Source organism: Triticum dicoccoides, chromosome 1B (assembly GCF_002162155.2).
Source record: "Triticum dicoccoides isolate Atlit2015 ecotype Zavitan chromosome 1B, WEW_v2.0, whole genome shotgun sequence".
NCBI lineage: Eukaryota > Viridiplantae > Streptophyta > Magnoliopsida > Poales > Poaceae > Triticum > Triticum dicoccoides.
Window position 1 is genome coordinate 392,868,249 of NC_041381.1, and position 19,978 is coordinate 392,888,226.

Here is a 19,978-nt window from a genome sequence, read left to right on the forward strand (position 1 = left end):
CATGCTTTCTTCGTCTTTTCAACCAAGAGACCGGTTGGGTAGCCAGTATCTACTACTTTCCCCCGTTTCCTCTTAGAACCAAGTCCTAGATTCATGCTACAGCTTTCCCACTTTCTTCCATGTTTGAACCAACTCTTAGAGTCGACTGTATGAACTAGCTTTAGCTCTAATAATAGTAAAATTCTAGGTGGCTTTGGAACAGCGGACGAAAGTAGAAAAAGATCCATGAAGGGAGGTGGGGCAGTAGAGCAAGGCAGGTTTCGAAGGAATATATACCTGAGGGTCGTCGGCATATGGCAAAGACGGCGTCGGGAGGCCGCATCTTGGCCACAATACCACAGGGAGGAAGAAGGGGTCAAAGGCATTCCCGAGCCGGCGCTCTCTCGGAGAGAACGACACGGCCGCCGATCGGGATGCGCGGGCAGCCGGTTGTCTCCTCCCTTGCCGATGACGACAGCATGAACGATGCACCTACACCCCTGCCCTGGTCGAGGTTGTCCGGCCGGATTTGTGACCAGCCGTGAGCTGCGAGAGAGTGTGGCCACCTATGTCTTGCTTAGATCTGGAGAGCATGAGAGAGTGAGCGAGAGGAACCCTAGTAAAGCAAGTGCTAAGGCTCCTGCTTATATATATATATATAGTAGAGTGATTTTGTTGTACCAGCTTCAAAAAAATGCGCTCCTACATGTACCAGTGAGTGGGTGTGAAAGAACTAGTGCGTGCATGCAACACTTCTCTTCGTGAGAGTACAATATTCTATGCAAGAGTAATAGTATAAGTGTGTGACGTGTGAGCTAAAATAAAATGTGCGCGACGTCTTTTGTTTTTTAGAAGTTCTGAGGGTAGGGTGTGAAGAGCACATATGTGCGTGACGTCTACGTGCAGATAGACGGTGGGTGCGACGTGTGAGTCTGTGAGAGGACTCGGGAGAGTCGTGACTCATGAGGGTCCGTGTGCATGAGAGGGAGGGGGGCACGTATCAATGCAATGCATGTGTCCGTAAATCATTATCCGACAAACATTCGCCACAAGCCTTTTCCTGACGAACATCGTAAGAACCGTTAGATCGGCATCCGACAGTGTCAGTTTTGCCATGTCATTTAACAGAGCAAACACTCCTCCTACACACAAATCTTCCACGTGAGTGTTAGCAACTGTCGTATGCTCCCTCCGTTCCGAAATGCAGTGCATATAACTTTATTGAAAATTCAAACCTCGCAAACTTTTACCGAGTTTTCGTGTACCAAATTGCACATGTAGAATACCCTGTATATATCATTTCATTCATCTTCGGGAGGTAACTATAAAGATGGGGGAGGAGTCTACAAAATAAGACCATCGTATCACCCGCATCAATTTCAACCATCCTTTGGTGTCGAGGAATATCATAGGAACTCTATGATATGATTTTTATAGGATTTTTTCCTTTAGAGCCAATTGGTTCATAGGAATAGATTCAGATACTCCACATTTCAAAGGAAATAAACATGATATCATTTCTATAGCTTTAGAGCCACTTGGTTCAAGTGAATGGATTCCTATACTCCCTTAATTTCAAAGGAAAATAAACATTAGTGTATATTCAATAGAAAAGTTCCTATGATCTGAACCAAATTACATATCTTTTCTAATCCCTCCTCATAGGAATTGAGATACATGTCATCTCTAGATTCAATAGAAAAGTTCCTATGATGTGAACCAAATGACATCTCTTTTCCAATCCCTACTCATAGGAATTGAGATGCTCCATGTCATCTCTTTCCCTACAACTTCCATGTATACACCTTCTATTCCTAAATAGATAGTACAACCCACTAGTAGCTTTTTTCCAAAACATGCAACTATGGCACAAGAACTATATAGTGTGCCAATAACTTTGAAAGATGGTCGCTGGATGAAGCTAATCCGACAGTGCAGAGATGGCGAATCCGAGTACTACTGGCCATTGGATATCATCAACATTCCACCAGATCTGCCACATGTACAATTTAGAAGACTCCATGGTTGAACTTAAGCATAACGCACAAACCTGGAAACACAAGCACTTCTCCTTTGTTCTAGAATCTTCTGTATCATAATTGTTTTTTTCTAAATGAATTGCCATTATTTGTTTTTTACTTTATGCTTTACAATGCACAAACCCATGAATCTTAACATTTTTATAAAACTAATTGATTTTGAATGAGATGAACTATAAGAACTAAACAAGCATCTACATCATGCATATATGACTCAAAGCTTTACATGCTATAGTGTGTATTTATTCATAATTTGGTTTCAAAATATCATGCGTTCAATGCATCATTGCCTTTCGGTCGAACCTATGTCCACAATTTTTTGTACGTACTATATCTCCACTGATCCCCGAACCCAAAATGCTGCCTCGTTCCCATAAAACCAAGCGGCCCACACATGCGTCGACTCGAACCCGTTTACTACGACATAGCCCCGCACGCCGTAGTACTCCTACAAACCCTACCGCGGCACTCATCATCGATTTTCTTCAAGAGGACGAGGGAGAAGCCGATTTGTAGTGGAGGCACTTTCAAAAAAAGGATATGTAGTGGAGACCCCTACCCTAGGGTGCCCTAGGTAGCTGCCACACGCATCATTGTTTTCTCTTTTCTTTATGCTCTTGCGCCCTGATCTAAAAAGAAACGTGTTGAACTACCCTCTCCGTCTCAGTTTTTTATTTTTAGGCGTCTCGGTTTATAGGGCGTGCACGTAGTTCTAGGTCATCCATTTGACTAACTAAATATGAGTTACTACTAGTATGTCACAAAAAGTACTACTATATCATTGGATTCTTAAGCGGATGTAGTTGTATTTAAAAGTCGAGGGCGGGGCTTTTCCTGCATGGTAGGAGGCGGGGCAGTTACGCCTAGTCGGTTTGACAGAGACGCGAGAAGACGAGGGAGTAGGCTGCTGCAAATGTAGGGCTGTGTGATTTGACAGCGAGCTACTTCTGGACAGGTGGGGCTCCGTGATTTGACTTGCCATTATGATTTTAACTGCGGCGCTACGACCGGCGTGAGTCTGCCGATTCCTGACCACCTCCATATAGGTGCCTCTCCCAATGCTCCACCATGTAGTTGAGGCTGGCTCTTGCATGAGAGCCCACTTCTCCACTTTTTCCTTGCTTCTTTCCTCCATACATGCAAAAATTCCATGTAAAGCGGGCTTATAGCCCACTATTGTAGTACTTATTTACTCCTACAGGTGCTAAGCTTGCCACATCGGCATAAAGTCTGATGTGGCAAGTTTGGTGACCTAAGGAAGAAACGGTGCTAAGCGCGTGTACCTAGGTGAAAAGACAATTTTGAGTCTATAGCTAATTAAATGAAGCAAACTTAGCAACACCATTTCATTGGAAGAGGTCACTCCTTGGCAAATGCAATAAATACTAGTACTCCATGTGTCCTAGTGTCAAAAATGTTCTTATATTATGGGACGGAGGGAGTACGAAGAAAGAGATAGAGAGGAGTAAAATAAATAAATACACTTATAGCCAACCTTATAGCTAACCTTGTTGTAGTATGAGTGACTAAGTGATGACTATGTATGACATGCCAACATCAGATAGCCTAACGCACCATGTTAAATCTCCAACGTCGCGACCGCATGAGCGACGCGACGGTTGTGGTAGGCGCGACCATGATACGGGCTGCTGGCAGCCCTTGGATCTGAGATCAAATGGTCGCATGCTAAGTTGCTGAAAATTTGCAGAATAACCATATTCACCCATAGGTCTAGAATCACGCCATGCAACTGTTCGATCTCAGATCCAAGGGCTCTCGGAAGCACGTATCATGGGAGAATGGAAGCCACTACCCTGCCGTTCGCACGCTGGCAGTTCGCTCCTACTCGTCCCCGCACGTCCTTCAATACTACGGTGGTTCGCTCCTAGTTGTCCCGTCCACTCAGATTACGGTAGTTCCACTAATCCTAACCCTCCTCCCAAATCCATGGCGCCCAAATCTCCACGATCGGCGGTGATTACAAGGTTAGAACCATCACCGGCGATGAGTTCACCGTCATCTACACCCGTTCTTCCGCGATGGTTAAAGGATGCCTTTCTCTCTTCAGACGCATGTTCGAAGACTCAGATGATGAGCGGGTCACTGAGCTAGATGTTGAGTACACCACAGTCCTGGGACGAGATAAGGATCTAAAGGACGAAGACAGGAAGAAGCCCGCTGTGATTCAGGTTTGCGTGCATGACTTATGATTGGTCTACCACATATGCCATGGCGATGTTGAATACCTAGATTTTAAGGACTTTCTCGAGAGCAACCTAGTCAAATTCGTTACTATAGACTTTGGTAATGACAAAGAAGTCCTGGGTCGGATAGGCCTCATTGTAGGCAACACCTTCGACCTCCAGAAGAATCGGCTGGTGTCCTCTCGTCAGCCTTCAATGTTGACCCTAGCAGGAGCCATGGTTCATCCTTCGTACGGTAAACTGGAGAAACATCATTACACGTTTCATCGTTATGCATGGCAGCAGAATGTACTAGATATAGACCACATCCACTACACTGCAATGGATGGCTACCTTTGTTTCAATATCTACAAGGGTTGGATGAAGAGCAAGAGCCAAGTGTGCGGTTCAAGGAAAGAAGTATCGGCCAAGAGGAAGAGGGACAAGGACGAAGTCGAGGACGTGGACGAGGACTCCTCCGAGTGAGTAAGGTGTCAGTATCGTTGCTCATGGTGGTTCTAATGCAGTGTCTATCGGATTAGTTGCATAGTTTAATTTCAGGTCTGCTTAGTTGAATTTGAGGGGTGTGTTGTGCTGAGCCCCAGCAGAACTATGTTACTCCCTCTCTATCAGTTTACAGGGCGTGCGCGTACCCCTAGATCGTAAAATTGACCAACCTAATACAAGTCATATATTAAAAAAATATACCAATATAAACTTCAGATGTTCTATTTTCAAAAGATATAATTTTTGTGTTATATAGTTTATATTAGGGTGGTTAAATTGATAACCTAGGTATACGCGTAGGACTTGTAAACTGAGACAGAGGGAGTATGTTTCTTCTCGTTACTTTAACTCCTCAGTATGATACATACTACTAGTATTTCTTTAATAGAATTTAGCACCCCAATTAAGCACGTACTAGCTTTTTAAATAGTACTATATGAATAATTTGGCGACGAGCGCTCTCTATATGTACCACCTTTTTTTTGATTTCAATTTTTGCTCCACGGTGCAATCAATCGATAGTACTACTGTACAAAAGTATACATTTTTTAAAAGGCTGGAGTACTGTTCATCACATATATAGCCAGTTAAATTCTCAACCTAGAACGACGTGCATGTCATGTAGTAAACCGATACGGAGGAAGTATAGTAAAAATGAGGTGATTTTACTAAGCGATCGGCGGGGGAGCATGGCCTGTCATGCGGTCCCACGTGTCATGATGTACCAAGGCGATGCGCGTGTCCCTCTTGAGGCAGAAGCAATACTACGTGGTTTGAGATGATGGCAAACCGAAGTGTGAAATAATGGTTGCTTCGTCCGTGTTGGAAGGTGCGGCATTGTGATTTGATGTCTCATTGCTCATTACTACTACTGGGCCGGTACGAGTGGGGTGCGTCCCCCTTGCTGTTCTTCACTATTATTTGGTGCTTGACACGTCGACCCGGTTGCTATATGTCCCACATGTCGGCGATAGGAAGTACAGAATTCATGAAAGGGAGTGTCGACTGAGGAGTATACTACAGAATTCATGAAAGGGAGCGACTTAGTTTTGGAAAAATCTGTTTTTACGGAGTACGTACCCACTAGGGTTTATAGGGCTCATCTAAAAAACATTTGTTTTTCCGTTTGATAAGTCTCAATTCTACTATACTAGTAGTAGTACCATTACATGTTGGATTTCGAGGTGCATTAGATCACCCGACGCGAGCAGTGTCAAGAGGAAACTAACCAATGCATGTACAAGTTCATGGAAATTTAGTGGTCATTCATGCATTCGTTCTAATTAATGCCTCGGTAAACATAACTTCTTGAGAAAAACGAGCGTACTAATTACTTGTGCATACTACGAAATTAATTCGACCACTCACCGTCTACCTTGGTTGGAGAGATTTTGAAATTGAGCCATAAACTGGAAAGGAGGGAGTAGTAACTTTTGTCTCGATTACTATTTGTGGCCTTGTATAGATGCAAAATGTATTTTTTATAGTGGCCTTGTATAAGTAAATGGAGGGAGTACTAACCAAGGTACGTAGTAGGGACGAGGAGTAAATGGAGGGAGTAGTACTCCCTCCGTCTAGGTGTGTGGTCGTCTTACGAAAACCAAATAATCCCAAAACACTTAGGCGTGGTGCATTAAATTCTACCTTGTTCTTGTTTCTTGACATATCAACCAATAAGAGATGTGGGGTGTGCATGCTTTTAATGACTTGAGACTACCAAACACGACATGCAGTGGTTAGTTCATTGCATGCAATGCTATTAATTAGAAATGAACATTAAGTTCTCTCATTTTCTCCTCCTCCTTGGTCACGATGCACAACCTAAGATGACTTACTCACCTAGACAGAGGGAGTAAATTTTTCTCCTCATGCTGCGAGCTACCGCGCGCGTGGGCGAGGGAGCGGGCGTAAGGCATACAGTAGTAGGAGTACTACTACTACTACTACTACTCGTAAGCAAGCTTCGCCTCATCCTGCGAGCCACCGCGCCCGTTGGCGGGGGAGACAGCGTACTAAGCAAGCTTCTCCTCGTTCTGCGAGTTGACGGGACACATCAAAAGTACTCCAGTGTATAGAGCCTTGCCTCTAAGGTAGGCCCCACATGGTTTATCTCTTTTTTTAACATAAAACGTCAAGTCGTAATTTGTTTGTTCACCCGTGGTAGACGATCCTCCCTCCACCAAGTGGACAACCAGTACACGTGCCAAATTACCACGTGGCCTGCCTTTTTCCTACAAAAATGAGCTCCACCGTGTACCCGCACGGGTGTGGTTGGGAAAGAGACGGGAGTACGTGCGCCGTGCGTGCACCTCTTCTCTTCGTGCACGTCCCCCACCTACGTAGTGTGTGAGAGAGAGATACAAACCTAGACATAATGCGCCGTCCATCCCCATGCCTCCGCCCAGTCCGACCACCAGTCACCACTACGCCCCACTCCTCCTCACCTTATCTCTCATCTTTCTCCCTCCATTTTTATATACAAGGGGCCACTATCAAAATTACAATTTGCAGATATACAAGGCCACTAACACTAATCAATGCAATATTAATGGTGTTTGCCTCGTGGCACTAGCAAAGAGGACATTAATTATCCCTTGCATGCATGCGAGAGTTTGTAAAATAATGCATCTTGATGTTCCGTGCAATGCACGGGCATTGATAACCCACAAGTATAGGGGATCACAACAGTTTTCAAGGGTAGAGTATTCAACCCAAATTTGTTGATTGGACACAAGGGGAGCCAAAGAATATTCTCAAGTATTAGCAGCTGAGTTGTCAATTCAACCACACCTGGAAACTTAGTATCTGTAGCAAAGTGTTTAGTAGCAAAGTAATATGATAGTGGTGGTAACGGTAACAAAAGTAAAGACAGCAAAAGTAATGTTTTTGGTATTTTGTAGTGATTGTAACAGTAGCAACATAAAAGTAAATAAGCGAGAACCAGTATATGGAAAACTCGTAGGAACACCGGATCAATGATGGATAATTATGCCGTATGTGGTTCATCATGTAACAGTCATATCATAGGGTGACACAGAACTAGCTCCCGTTCATCAATGTAATGTAGGCATGTATTCCGAATATAGTCATACATGCTTATGGAAAAGAACTTGCATGACATCTTTTGTCCTACCCTCCCGTGGCAGTGGGGTCCTATTGAAAACTAAGGGATATTAAGGCCTCCTGTCGGTGTCAAAACCGGCGGATCTCGGGTAGGGGGTCCCGAACTGTGCGTCTAGGCGGATGGTAACAGGAGACGAGGGACACGATGTTTTTACCCAGGTTCGGGCCCTCTTAATGGAGGTAAAACCCTACGTCCTGCTTGATTAATATTGATGATGTGGGTTACAAGAGTAGATCTACCACGAGATCAAGGAGGCTAAACCCTAGAAGCTAGCCTATGGTATGATTGTTGTTCGTCCTATGGACTAAAGCCATCCGGTTTATATAGACACCGGAGAGGGCTAGGGTTACACAGAGTCGGTTACAATGGTAGGAGATCTACATATCCGTATCGCCAAGCTTGCCTTCCATGCCAAGGAAAGTCCCATCCGGACACAGGACGAAGTCTTCAATCTTGTATCTTCATAGTCTTGGAGTCCGGCCGATGATGGTAGTTCGGCTATCCGGACACCCCCTAGTCCGGGACTCCCTCAGTAGCCCTTGAACCAGGCTTCAATGACGACGAGTCCGGCGCGCATGTTGTCTTCGGCATTGCAAGGCGGGTTCCTCCTCCAAATAATTTATAGAAGATTGTGAACACCAGGATAGTGTCCGGCTCTGCAAGATAAATTCCACATACAACCGTAGAGAGAATAATATTACACAAGTTCAATCTGCTGACGTATTTTGTGGCGTAACGTCACACCACTACCAAGCCTTCAAATTGTTCTTATTGTTCCATCTCAGTGCGTTTAGCGAGGCGATTTCCTTGGCACGTCTTGTCGAAGCAGAGATCGTGTTCCCCTTATTCCGGGATTCCCATCAATACGGATGTGGGTAACCCAACCACGCCATTAATTGTGGCGCTTGGGAGATAAGCGAGTTTTATCAGGCCGGTGGGGACGCATGTTTCTGTCCGCCCATATAAGGGGATAAACATCCAACCTTTTTACCTGCGCCTTCTTCCTCCTTGGCTTATCCATCTCTGCGAACTCGAGCTCTAGCGCCCAAGCCCGCACATCTCACCTCAACCTTCTCCAAATATGTCCGGAGCGGGAGGCAAGTGGATGGCCTCCTCCGTCTCGGAGGGGCATATCCAGAAGCTGCGCAGCACCGGATACTTGTCCAACGACATCGCGCATCGGCTCCCCGATGAGGGAGAGCTCTTCCCACTCCTAGGCCCCATGAGAGGGTAGTATTCCTTCCCCATTTCCTCCGCGGACTGGGCTTCCCACTTCATCCCTTTGTCCGGGGGCTCATATTCTACTACAGCCTAGATTTCCATGATCTGGCCCCGAATTTTATCCTCAACATCTCGGCGTTTATCATCGTGTGCGAGGCCTTCCTCTGCATCCAGCCCCACTTCGGCTTGTGGCTCAAGACCTTCAGTGTCAAGCCGAAGGTTGTGAAGGGCAGCCAAGCGGAGTGCGGAGGCGCCATGGTGGGCAGGATGTCCCATGTTACGTGGCTGGAGGGCACCTTTGTGGAAACCATCAAGGGGTGGCAATCGGGGTGGTTCTACATCACCGAGCCGCGTGATCCCGAATGGGCAGCGCCCCCCGAATTCAGATCCGGCATCCCACACGGCTCACCTCCTGGAAAGAGAGCGGCCGGATTTGGGGCGATCCGGAGGAGCTGACCGGACTCCAAGCCTGCGTCCAAAAGCTGGTGGACAAGAAGCTCAAGCTTGTCAACGTAGTCCAGGTCATGCTCATCCGCCAGATTCTCCCGTGCCAACGACGGGGCTTCAATATGTGGGAGTTCGATCCGGCGCAGCACCAGACTTTGAATGGGCTCTTCGACACTGCGTACGAAGAGGTCTGGAAGGTGCTGTTCAAGGGCGCCGAGGCTCCCGCATCCGCTACCGAAGATCGCGGATTCAGCTCGCAGCATCCAGCTGATGAGGTAAGTGATATTGTCCTTTACGGGACGCTTGTTATTCATAGTTTGACTCTATGCAGGATCTAAACTCCCTTTCCTTTGACAGGACTGGCTGAAGAAGGCCGCACAGGCTATCTGTCCGGCCCCATTGCCAGAGGACCCAGCTGACGCCCGCCTAACGGGGCTGCTGGCTCCGGCACCCCACGTGGTGCCGGAGAAGAAGGCCAAGAAGAAGGCCACGGGGACTCAGAGGAGTTCCCGTTTTCAGGTGCTATCGGACGATGAATCCGAGGCCGACTCCTCCCACCAAGGCGAGGAGGAGAAGAAGAAAGCCTCTCCCCCAGCGGGGGGAGGGAAGAAAAGGAAGGCCTCCTCAACAAGGGAGGCCGAAGGGTCCAAGAGGGGTAAAACTCTTCCCCCGGACTGTTCCGCCAACGCCAGTGATGACGACGAGGACTGGCCTCCAAGGGCCAAGCCTCTGGCGAGATCGTAAGTATCCAGACTCCCGAATAACTTCAAGGTTTTCGTTTTCCGCCACATTATGTCTTTCTAATGCCACATACAACCCTGCAGTCCGCCTAAGGATGATCTCCCCACTTCATCGAGCAGGTCCTTAGGGGCGTCGGATATGGATTCTCTTCCCACTGCCTCTAGCCCCCGTGATGCGGACGATGCCGAGGTGGGGTCCCAGGAAGGGACCCACCAGGAGGAGAGGGCCCCGGAGGTGTCGCAGGACAACCTCCTGGACTTTGCACCGGACTCAGCCCCGAAACCCATAGTGGCTCCGGAGTCCGGCGGGCGACCCCTTCGTAAGAAGGGCAAGACTGCGACGCCGGCTGCCTCCGTCCAACCGGAGGTGCCGGATAATTTTCTAGAGGCGCTCAATAGCGCCTCTATTGAAGAGGAACACCGCACTGTTATGAGTGCGGTGATTCAGAAAGTTCAGCTCGCCAAGAACGGGCTGACCGAAGCCTGCAGCAGCCTTCTAACAGGCTTTGAGGTAAGAATTTCAATATATGTAAAATGGTACCGCATAGACAGTAGCCCCTGATGCTCGGTTCGGTGTTCGGAAAGAAAAGCTGGACTGAGGATCTTTAGAAAGATAAACGCAGGAGTCATGAAAATATGTCAATATGGGATTGCAGGCTGTGCTGCTGACCTCTGCCGCACTGACTGCGGAGGTCAAAACTTTGAAGGAAAACCTCGAGCGGTCCGAGAACGAGCTCGGCCATGCCAAGAAGCAGCTCGAGGAAAAAGAAGGTGAGTAATACCTTATGAAAATTGTACCTTATAGAAAAGGATTTGGTTGCAAGAAAAATGACAAGGATAACTGGGGTATTGCAGGGGCCACTAACGAGGTGGCGACCCTGAAGGAGGCGGTGGCCGCGGCCGAAAGCAATGCGGCTGCGGAGCGCACCGAGCGAGAGAAACAGGAGGCGCGGGTGGCGGAGGTACAGTAAGAGCTCCAGGATCTCGTGAGGAAACATGAGAGCCTGGAGCGTGACTCGAAGACTCGAGAGTCTGAGCTTGCAACGGCTCTTGAGAGTGCCAAAGCCGCTAAGGCCGAAGCCTACAAGGCCCTCCAGGAGATCGAGGCAGTAAAGAAAATAGCAGCGGGTAAGGCATTTTTCATGCAAAGTAAGCATGTGAGTGTTAATTACCTGTCGCTTACCCGAATTCGGAGCTCTCCAGGAGCGTTCCAGATCTTCCTCGCAGCGTGTCCGATGCTGCCGCATTCTACCCGGCCGAGGAGGGGAGCTCGACGGAGAAGGTCTTCTGGTCTCAGTATGCTGAGGCCGAACATCCGGTGCCCCTTAGCGACCAGCTGAAGCAGCTGATCGAGCTCCACAAGGCGGCCGAACAGGCCATGAAGGGCCTCATACTTCGGCTGTGGCCTAAGGAGGCCATGCTTGGGAGCTACTTCGGCCTGGTGCGGTGGCTGGTGGATGCGTGCCCGTGGGTTGAAGTCATCAAGCAGTCCGCCTGTATTGAAGGTGCCCGTCGGGCCCTTGCCCGCGCAAAGGTGCACTGGGGCAAGATGGATGCCCAGAAGCTTGTGACGGACCCACCACCAGAGGGCAAGGAGTATCGTATGCCCGAGATGTATCATAAGAGTGTGCTGAAGGGCGCCCGCACTATTGCGGGTGAGTGCTCCAAAAATGTAATATTTGAGTAGACTCGCATTTTGTTATCCTGTGCGTTGAAAACTTGGTTCATATGCACTAAGCAACGCTTGTTAATTTAAAATATTACCTTCTGTGCGGCTGTTTATCAAATCTGAGAGATGGCAAGTCGTCGGCTTCAGCCCCCATGCCACGAGTGCTGGGGTGTTCGGGATAAACTCGAGTGCTCTTGTTCCCATTTTTGGGTCCATCTAGGGAGGCGCTCAACACAATGAACAAGGCAACCGGACTTATAATGCTTGAACACTCTCACTTAGCCATAGAATTCTATAATTTTAAATTTCGGCGAAGCCCCTAGTTTTCGGAAGGCCGAATTTGGGGCGCTATCCACGCCTTGGCCGGACAGAATCCGGCTCCTCGCTCGAAGCGGCATAAGTCTTTAGGAACTCGCAAAGAACCTCTCGAACAGCGACCAGCTCTCGCCTCATCATGATGGTCAGTTTTAGCTTTCTTCACTGAGGCGTTAACCCAGCTCAACTGGGGCGCAATCGCAGTGGTTCTCCCAGTGCTACCTTAGCCGATAAAATGGAACGTAAGGTACCAAAACATGGGAGCCGGGCAAACCCAACTATTGACCCAAGAACATGATTCGGAGCCGATGCATATAATGCTATAAGTTCGGGGTGCCGCACTTGTGAAAGTGTTCGGACTTATCACACCATAACGCGGGAAACATAAGCCCCTGGTGTATTTAGCCGTACCAAAACGTACGGATGCAACATGTCATAGATGAACATATGTGTAAGAAAGAAATGCAATTAGAAGCAAAAATGTGCTGCATTGCTTTATTCAATAAAAACTGCTGTAAGTGCAGGACGATACAAGTGGTGCGGTAAGCAAGGGATGGGACTGTTTAACATGTCCCCCTCCAGGGGTAGGCTACGGAATAATGCATAAGACAGATTTAATGCTCATGATGGAGACCACCTGGGTTTTCGTTGTAGCCTTTCTCCTTCCCTGGCTGTTGCATCGTGGGTTCGGCATGTCTGCTGCCGGACAGGGCCTCTGACGAACGGAGTCCTGTAGGTAAAAAATAAAAGGAAAAGAAAAAGAAACGACACACTTAAGAGCCCCTGGTGCGGTTTAGCCGTAGTCTGGGCTTATCGTGGTCGAGCCCCTTGCCCCATGCCCATGGTATCTTCAGAGCGTAATGGAGTACGCGAAGGGTCTGTCTTAATGTTTTACAGGGGCTGGGGTTGGGGCCGCACTGCTACGCGTGCTCGGAACGTGCCAGGTGGTCGTGTTGTAGGTTACTCCGGGCATGCTTAGCTGTGTCCGGCCGCTTAGCAACCGGACTCGAGAATTGCCTTAAAAGGCTGCTTTGTACTTCTGCCGCGAGAGCTGCTGTATGTTCCTCCGTTCGGAGGGAGCATTCAGTGTTTCCGTTGACCGTGATGACTCTTCTAGGGCCTGGCATGTTGAGCTTGAGGTATGCATAGTGCGGCACCGCGTTGAACTTTGCGAACGCGGTACGTCCGAGCAAGGCATGATAGCCGCTGCGGAACGGGACTATGTCGAAGATTAACTCCTCGCTTCGGAAGTTATCCGGGGATCCGAAGACCACTTCCAGTGTAACTGAGCCTGTACAATTGGCTTCTACACCTGGTATGACGCCTTTAAAGGTCGTCTTGGTAGGTTTAATCCTTGAGGGGTCTATGCCCATTTTGCGCACCATGTCCTGATAAAGCAGGTTTAGGCTGCTGCCGCCGTCCATCAGGACTCTGGTGAGATGAAATCCATCGACGATTGGGTCTAGAACCAATGCGGCGAACCCACCATGGCGAATGCTGGTGGGGTGGTCCCTTCGGTCAAAGGTGATCGGGCAAGAGGACCATGGATTGAACTTCGGGGCAACTGGCTCCATCGCGTATACATCCCTGAGTGCACGCTTCCGCTCCCTTTTGGGTATGTGCGTGGCATATATCATGTTCACCGTCCGCACCTGTGGGGGGAAACCCTTTTGTCCTCTATTGTTCGGCGATCGGGTCTCTTCCTCGTCGTTGCTATGTAGCCCCTTGTCGCTGTTTTCGGCAATTAACTTGCCTGCCTGCTTGAACACCCAACAGTCCCTATTGGTGTGGTTAGCTGGCTTTTCAGGGGTGCCATGTATCTGGCACAAGCGGTCGAGAATTCGGTCCAAATTGGATGGACCCTGAGTTGTTCTTTTGAATGGTTTTTTTCTGTTGACCGGGTTTAGAGCCTCTGAATCCGGCATTGACTGCCGTATCCTCACTGTTATCGCCGTTAATGCGGCGTTTCTTTTTATTGCGACGCGACCTGCCACTACGGTCCTTGATATCCGGACTGCCAGCATTTTTATTGAGGTTGTTGCTGCGTGCTAGCCAGGTGTCCTCACCCGCACAGAAGCGGGTCATGAGTGATGTAAGGGATTCCATGGATTTTGGCTTTTCCTGTCCCAGGTGCCGGGCAAGCCACTCATCGCGGATGTTATGCTTGAAGGCCGCGAGGGCCTCGGCATCCGGACAGTCGACGATTTGGTTTTTCTTGGTTAAGAACCGTGTCCAGAATTGTCTGGCCGATTCGTTTGGCTGCTGAATTATGTGGCTTAGGTCATCTGCATCTGGTGGTCGCACGTACGTGCCTTGGAAGTTATCGAGGAATGCGGCTTCCAGGTCCTCCCAACTCCCGATTGACTCTACTGGCAAGCTGTTAAGCCAGTGCCGGGCTGGTCCTTTAAGTTTGAGTGGGAGATATTTGATGGCGTGGAGATCGTCTCCGCGGGCCATGTGGATGTGGAGGAGATAGTCCTCGATCCAGACCGCGGGGTCTGTTGTGCCATCATAAGATTCAATATTGACGGGTTTAAACCCTTCTGGGATTTGATGATCCATTACCTCATCTGTGAAGCAGAGTGGGTGTGCGGCGCCTCTGTACTGGGCGATATCGCGACGGAGCTCAAAAGAGCTTTGTCTGTTGTGTTCGGCCCAGCCGGACTTACTGTGTCCGGGGTGACGGTGATTGTCACGTATCGTGGGGCGCCCACGTGATCCATAGATCGATCTTGATTGTCTTGCCTTATCCTCCAATATGTCTCGCAGGTCCGGAGTGTTCCCCTGTGGCCTTGTGCTTTTCGAGCGATGCCAGGGTACGGGTCTAGTGAAGGGCCTTGAGGCCTCTCTGTCGCGACCATGGGGTGGTCGATCAGCCGTATTGTCTCCTGGTGAAGCGGGATCATATGCCTCCACCTCTAATCGGGGGAGCAGCTTACGTTTGGGGTAGCTTTTGGAGGGGCGTTCGAGTTCATGCTTTTGGGCCGCGAGGACTTCGGTCCATCTGTCGGCTAGCAGATCTTGATCAGCTCTAAGCTGCTGCTATTTTTTCTTGAGGCTGTTTGCCGTGGCCATAAGCCTGCGTTTGAAACGCTCCTGTTCGACGGGATCCTCAGGCACGACGAATTCGTCGTCGTCGAGGCTTGCCTCGTCTCCGGAGGGAGGCATATAGTCCTCTACCTCTTCTTCGGCCGCTCTCTCATGAGGGCTGGCGTCCCCTCCTCCTGTGATGGATCTTGCTGGAGTGGGTTGTCTTCGGTGCTATCCGGTGTATTATTGTCTCTGGTGCCGAAATCCTCATTCTTGCTATGGCGGGATTTAGAGCGACGCCGCTGACGCCGACGCTTGGGCTGTTTCCTGGAGGGGTCATCCTCCGCTATTCCTTCGCCGTTCCCATCCTTTGGGGTATCCACCATGTATATGTCGTATGAAGAGGTGGCTTTCCAGTGCCCGGTGGGCGCTGGTTCTTGGTCGTCTCCGGCATCGTCGTCCATACCGTCGATGTCCTCAGAGTCGTAATCTAGCATGTCGGTTAGATCGTCGACAGTGGCTACCAAGTGGGTGGTGGGTGGGCTCTGAATTTCTTTGTCGTCCGCATCCCAACCGTCCTGGCCGCAGTCCGGCCAGGCCTCTCCTGATAACGAGAGGTACTTTAGCGAACTCAAGATGTCGCCAAAAGGTGAGTGTTGAAAGATGTCCGCCGCGGTGAACTCCCTGATCGGCGCCCAATCGGATTCGACTGGAGGGCACGGGAGGTCCGGAGTCCGGCAAGGAGTCCGGCACCTCGGAGTCACGAGCTTCATGGGGGACAAGATCGGTGTTCGGCTCTATCGCCGTAGAGGTTGCAGCCCCCGAGGTGGTGTCTAGCCATCCATCCTTGGTCTGCGCAGCCGGCTCCGAGTCGAAGATCGGAGCGGGTTCGAGCGCGGCCTCCAGGGTACTGTCCGGCTGCAGAGCTAAATCATGCCCATCGTGACAGTACGGCACGCTCGGCTGTGGCTCGAATCCGTCGAGGATCAAGTCCCCGCGGATGTCAGCCGTGAAGTTCAAACTTCCAAATCTGACCTGACGGCCAGGGGCGTAGCCTTCGATCTGCTCCAGGTGGCCAAGCGAATTGGCCCGCAGTGCGAAGCCGCCGAATACGAAGATCTGTCCGGGGAGGAAGGTCTCACCCTGGACTGCATCGTCGTTGATGATCGAAGAAGCCATCGAGCCTATCGGTGACGACACAGAGGAACTCTCAATGAAAGCACCAATGTCGGTGTCAAAACCGGCGGATCTCGGGTAGGGGGTCCCGAACTGTGCGTCTAGGCGGATGGTAACAGGAGACGAGGGACACGATGTTTTTACCCAGGTTCGGGCCCTCTTGATGGAGGTAAAACCCTATGTCCTACTTGATTAATATTGATGATGTGGGTTACAAGAGTAGATCTACCACGAGATCAAGGAGGCTAAACCCTAGAAGCTAGCCTATGGTATGATTGTTGTTCGTCCTATGGACTAAAGCCATCCGGTTTATATAGACACCGGAGAGGGCTAGGGTTACACAGAGTCGGTTACAATGGTAGGAGATCTACATATCCGTATCGCCAAGCTTGCCTTCCAAGCCAAGGAAAGTCCCATCCGGACACGGGACGAAGTCTTCAATCTTGTATCTTCATAGTCTTGGAGTCCGGCCGATGATGGTAGTTCGGCTATCCGGACACCCCCTAGTCCGGGAGGCCCTCACCTCCTTTTAATAGAGAACCGGAACAAAGCATTAGCACATAGTGAATACATGAACTCCTCAAACTATGGTCATCACCGGGAGTGGTTCCGATTATTGTCAGTTGCCGGATCATAACACATAGTAGGTGACTATAGACTTGCAAGATAGGATCAAGAACTCACATATATTCATGAAAGCATAATAGGTTCAGATCTGAAATCATGGCACTTGGGCCCTAGTGAAAAGCATTAAGCATAGCAAAGTCATAGGAACATCAATCTCAGAACATAGTGGATACTAGGGATCAAACCCTAACAAAACTAACTCGATTACATGATAAATCGCATCCAACCCATCACCGTCCAGCAAGCCTATGATGGAATTACTCACGCACGGCGGTGAGCATCATGAAATTGGTGATGGAGGATGGTTGATGATGACGACGACGACGAATTCCCCTCTCCGGAGCCCCGGACGGACTCCAGATCAGCCCTCCCGATAGAGATTAGGGCTTGGCGGTGGCTCCGTATCGTAAAACGCGATGATTTCTTCTCTCTGATTTTTTTCTCCCTGAAGGCCAATATATGGAGTTGGAGTTGGCATCGGAGGGCCAGCAGGGGGGAGGGGGCGCGCCCCCACCCTCGTGGACAGGGCGTGGGCCCCCTGGTCCTCATCTTTTGCGAGGATTTTTTATTAATTATCCTAAGATATTCCGTGGAGTTTCAGGTCGTTCCGAGAACTTTTATTTTCTGCACAAAAACAACACCATGGCAATTCTGCTGAAAACAGCGTCAGTCCGGGTTAGTTCCATTCAAATCATACAAGTTAGGGTCCAAAAGAAGGGCAAAAATGTTTGGAAAAGTAGATACGACGGAGACATATCAGGCATCTTGCTAGTCCATGAAAACAACACATGGCAAAATTCCACGGCGAACGAGGGATTTGAATCTGTTTGGAGGGGCTGTTTGGATCTTGCCCGGGGTAGACCAGCGGTGCCTTTTCCACCGATGAACGAGGAATGGCTCGGGTGCTCATGCTGTCATGCATCCTCCAGCGCGCACGTTGGAGACGAGCTCGCATGAGCTGTGTTTTTTGTCCCACAACGTCGCCCGAGCCGCCCGCAGACCGACTGGCGACCCACAAATTACGACATCCAACCGGACGAAATTCACGCAAACACGTAGACAAACTGATATTTCACATAAACAATGATGGAAATCATATAAAATACTGAATTTCATTACATTCAAATGAACTACGCGGTGCTAGTTCTGGACAGCACAGGTATATAATACCTGGCCTAAATGGTCGCCCGCCGATCGATTTGTGTTCCTCATGTCCAGTAGCACGACCACCGGACTGCCAGGAACCTTGGAGGTATATGCTTCAGCGCAAAGGACGGATCGCTTCCCCACTTCCCAACTGATATCATTGGCTGGTGCCGAAGATGATGGTGGCCGGCACTGGTTCGAGTTCATCACCGGCCACTACTTCGCCATGGCCGGCACCGGCTCGAGTTCATCCTAACATTCCCCTCTTCCGTGGAGTCCTCGCAACAAAAGGATCCAGCAAGACACCTGCTGAGTATGCTGGCGTCGCCTCCGCGGTGGCCCTCATGGGACCCAAGCGGCGGCGGCCTCCCGTGTTCTACTTCTCCTTGATGATGGCGGCGGACAAGGAGGCACTGGCCACCGACTCGTTGCTCTCCGCGCACCCGGCTTCTATCGCTGCTTGCATGGCGCGGTCGCCGGCATGGGAGTCTCGGCCACAGAAATGGGAGACGCGATATGAGGCGATGGCGTGGACGGCAGCAACGACGCCCGTGCGCCGCTCTTCGTCGAGCTGGCCTGGAGTGGGGAGTTGCTGAAGCACACGCCGACTTGGGGCGGCAACTGGCTCCGTCGGGCGAGGGGAGGGAGGTGGATCAGCAAGCTGCATAGCTTGTATCCGGCAGGCTACCCAGCCGGCTTGGATGCGGAATAACTACTCTTCGTAAGCCATTGTAAGAGTGGAAAAAATGGTGAAGCAGCTAGGGGAGCGGCGGAGGTGTGCGGTTCTTGGCCGACGTTTGGCCTCGTTTAAATAGGAGATTAAATAGACGGAGGACAGCAGGAGCTCGGCCGGTGTTGCATTTAACGCCGGCCCAGTCATGAACGGACGTGTGTCCAGAGTGGGTTTCTCGGCTTCCACACGGGCGGGTTTCATGGAGGCGTTTGAATGCGGCACGAAGGCGTGTTCAGCTGGGCGTGCAGCGAGTGGCGCCCTCGACTCTGACCTAGGACACCACGCTGTTCTTCCACTGACGTGTGGGCTCTTTGGGTGCATGGCCTGCATGTCAGTGACCCAACGCAGGCAGCGCACAGCAGAGGAACCTTTGGTGGGACAGGGCGGTCAGAAGCGGGCATTTCATAAACCGATGATTGTTCATTGAGTGTGACGTCATCTTTTTCATGTAGATAAGCCTACTATGTTGATAGCCCGTTCGATACATTGTGATTCATAAAGACCGCTGCAAACATCAATGTTCTGCTTATCACAGATAAGATTGATTAATACCCGTAACAATCCATGTCCTTAACAAAGGGTGCATGCACATATAGGTTGAGCATGTGTCTTGCATCGTGTTCTGTGTGCATGCAGGCGTGCGAGTGTTGCGTGCGTGCATGGGTACGTTTCAGTGTTGCATGCATGGGTGCGTACGTGCGTGTGTTCGTGAGTGCATGTGTATGTGTCAGTGTTGCACGCTAGCATGCGTGCGTGCGTACGTGTCAGTTTTGCACGCCTGCATGCGTGCGTGTCTTGCGTGCGTGCATGTATACGTTATGTGTACGTGTCAGTGTTGCACACTTGCATGTGTGCGTGTCTTGCGTGCGTGCATGTGTACGTGCGGGGTGAGGCTACACGTTAGTCGACTAACTTTTTCATCTCTGGTCATTAGATTTTCCAGCCGTTGGATACGAAATCAAGGGCCTCCAGTTTATCATCAAACTCCACCCCGCTGAGCCGCCAGCCCCCGCCGCCCGCGGCCGGCCTGCCGTCCATGAAA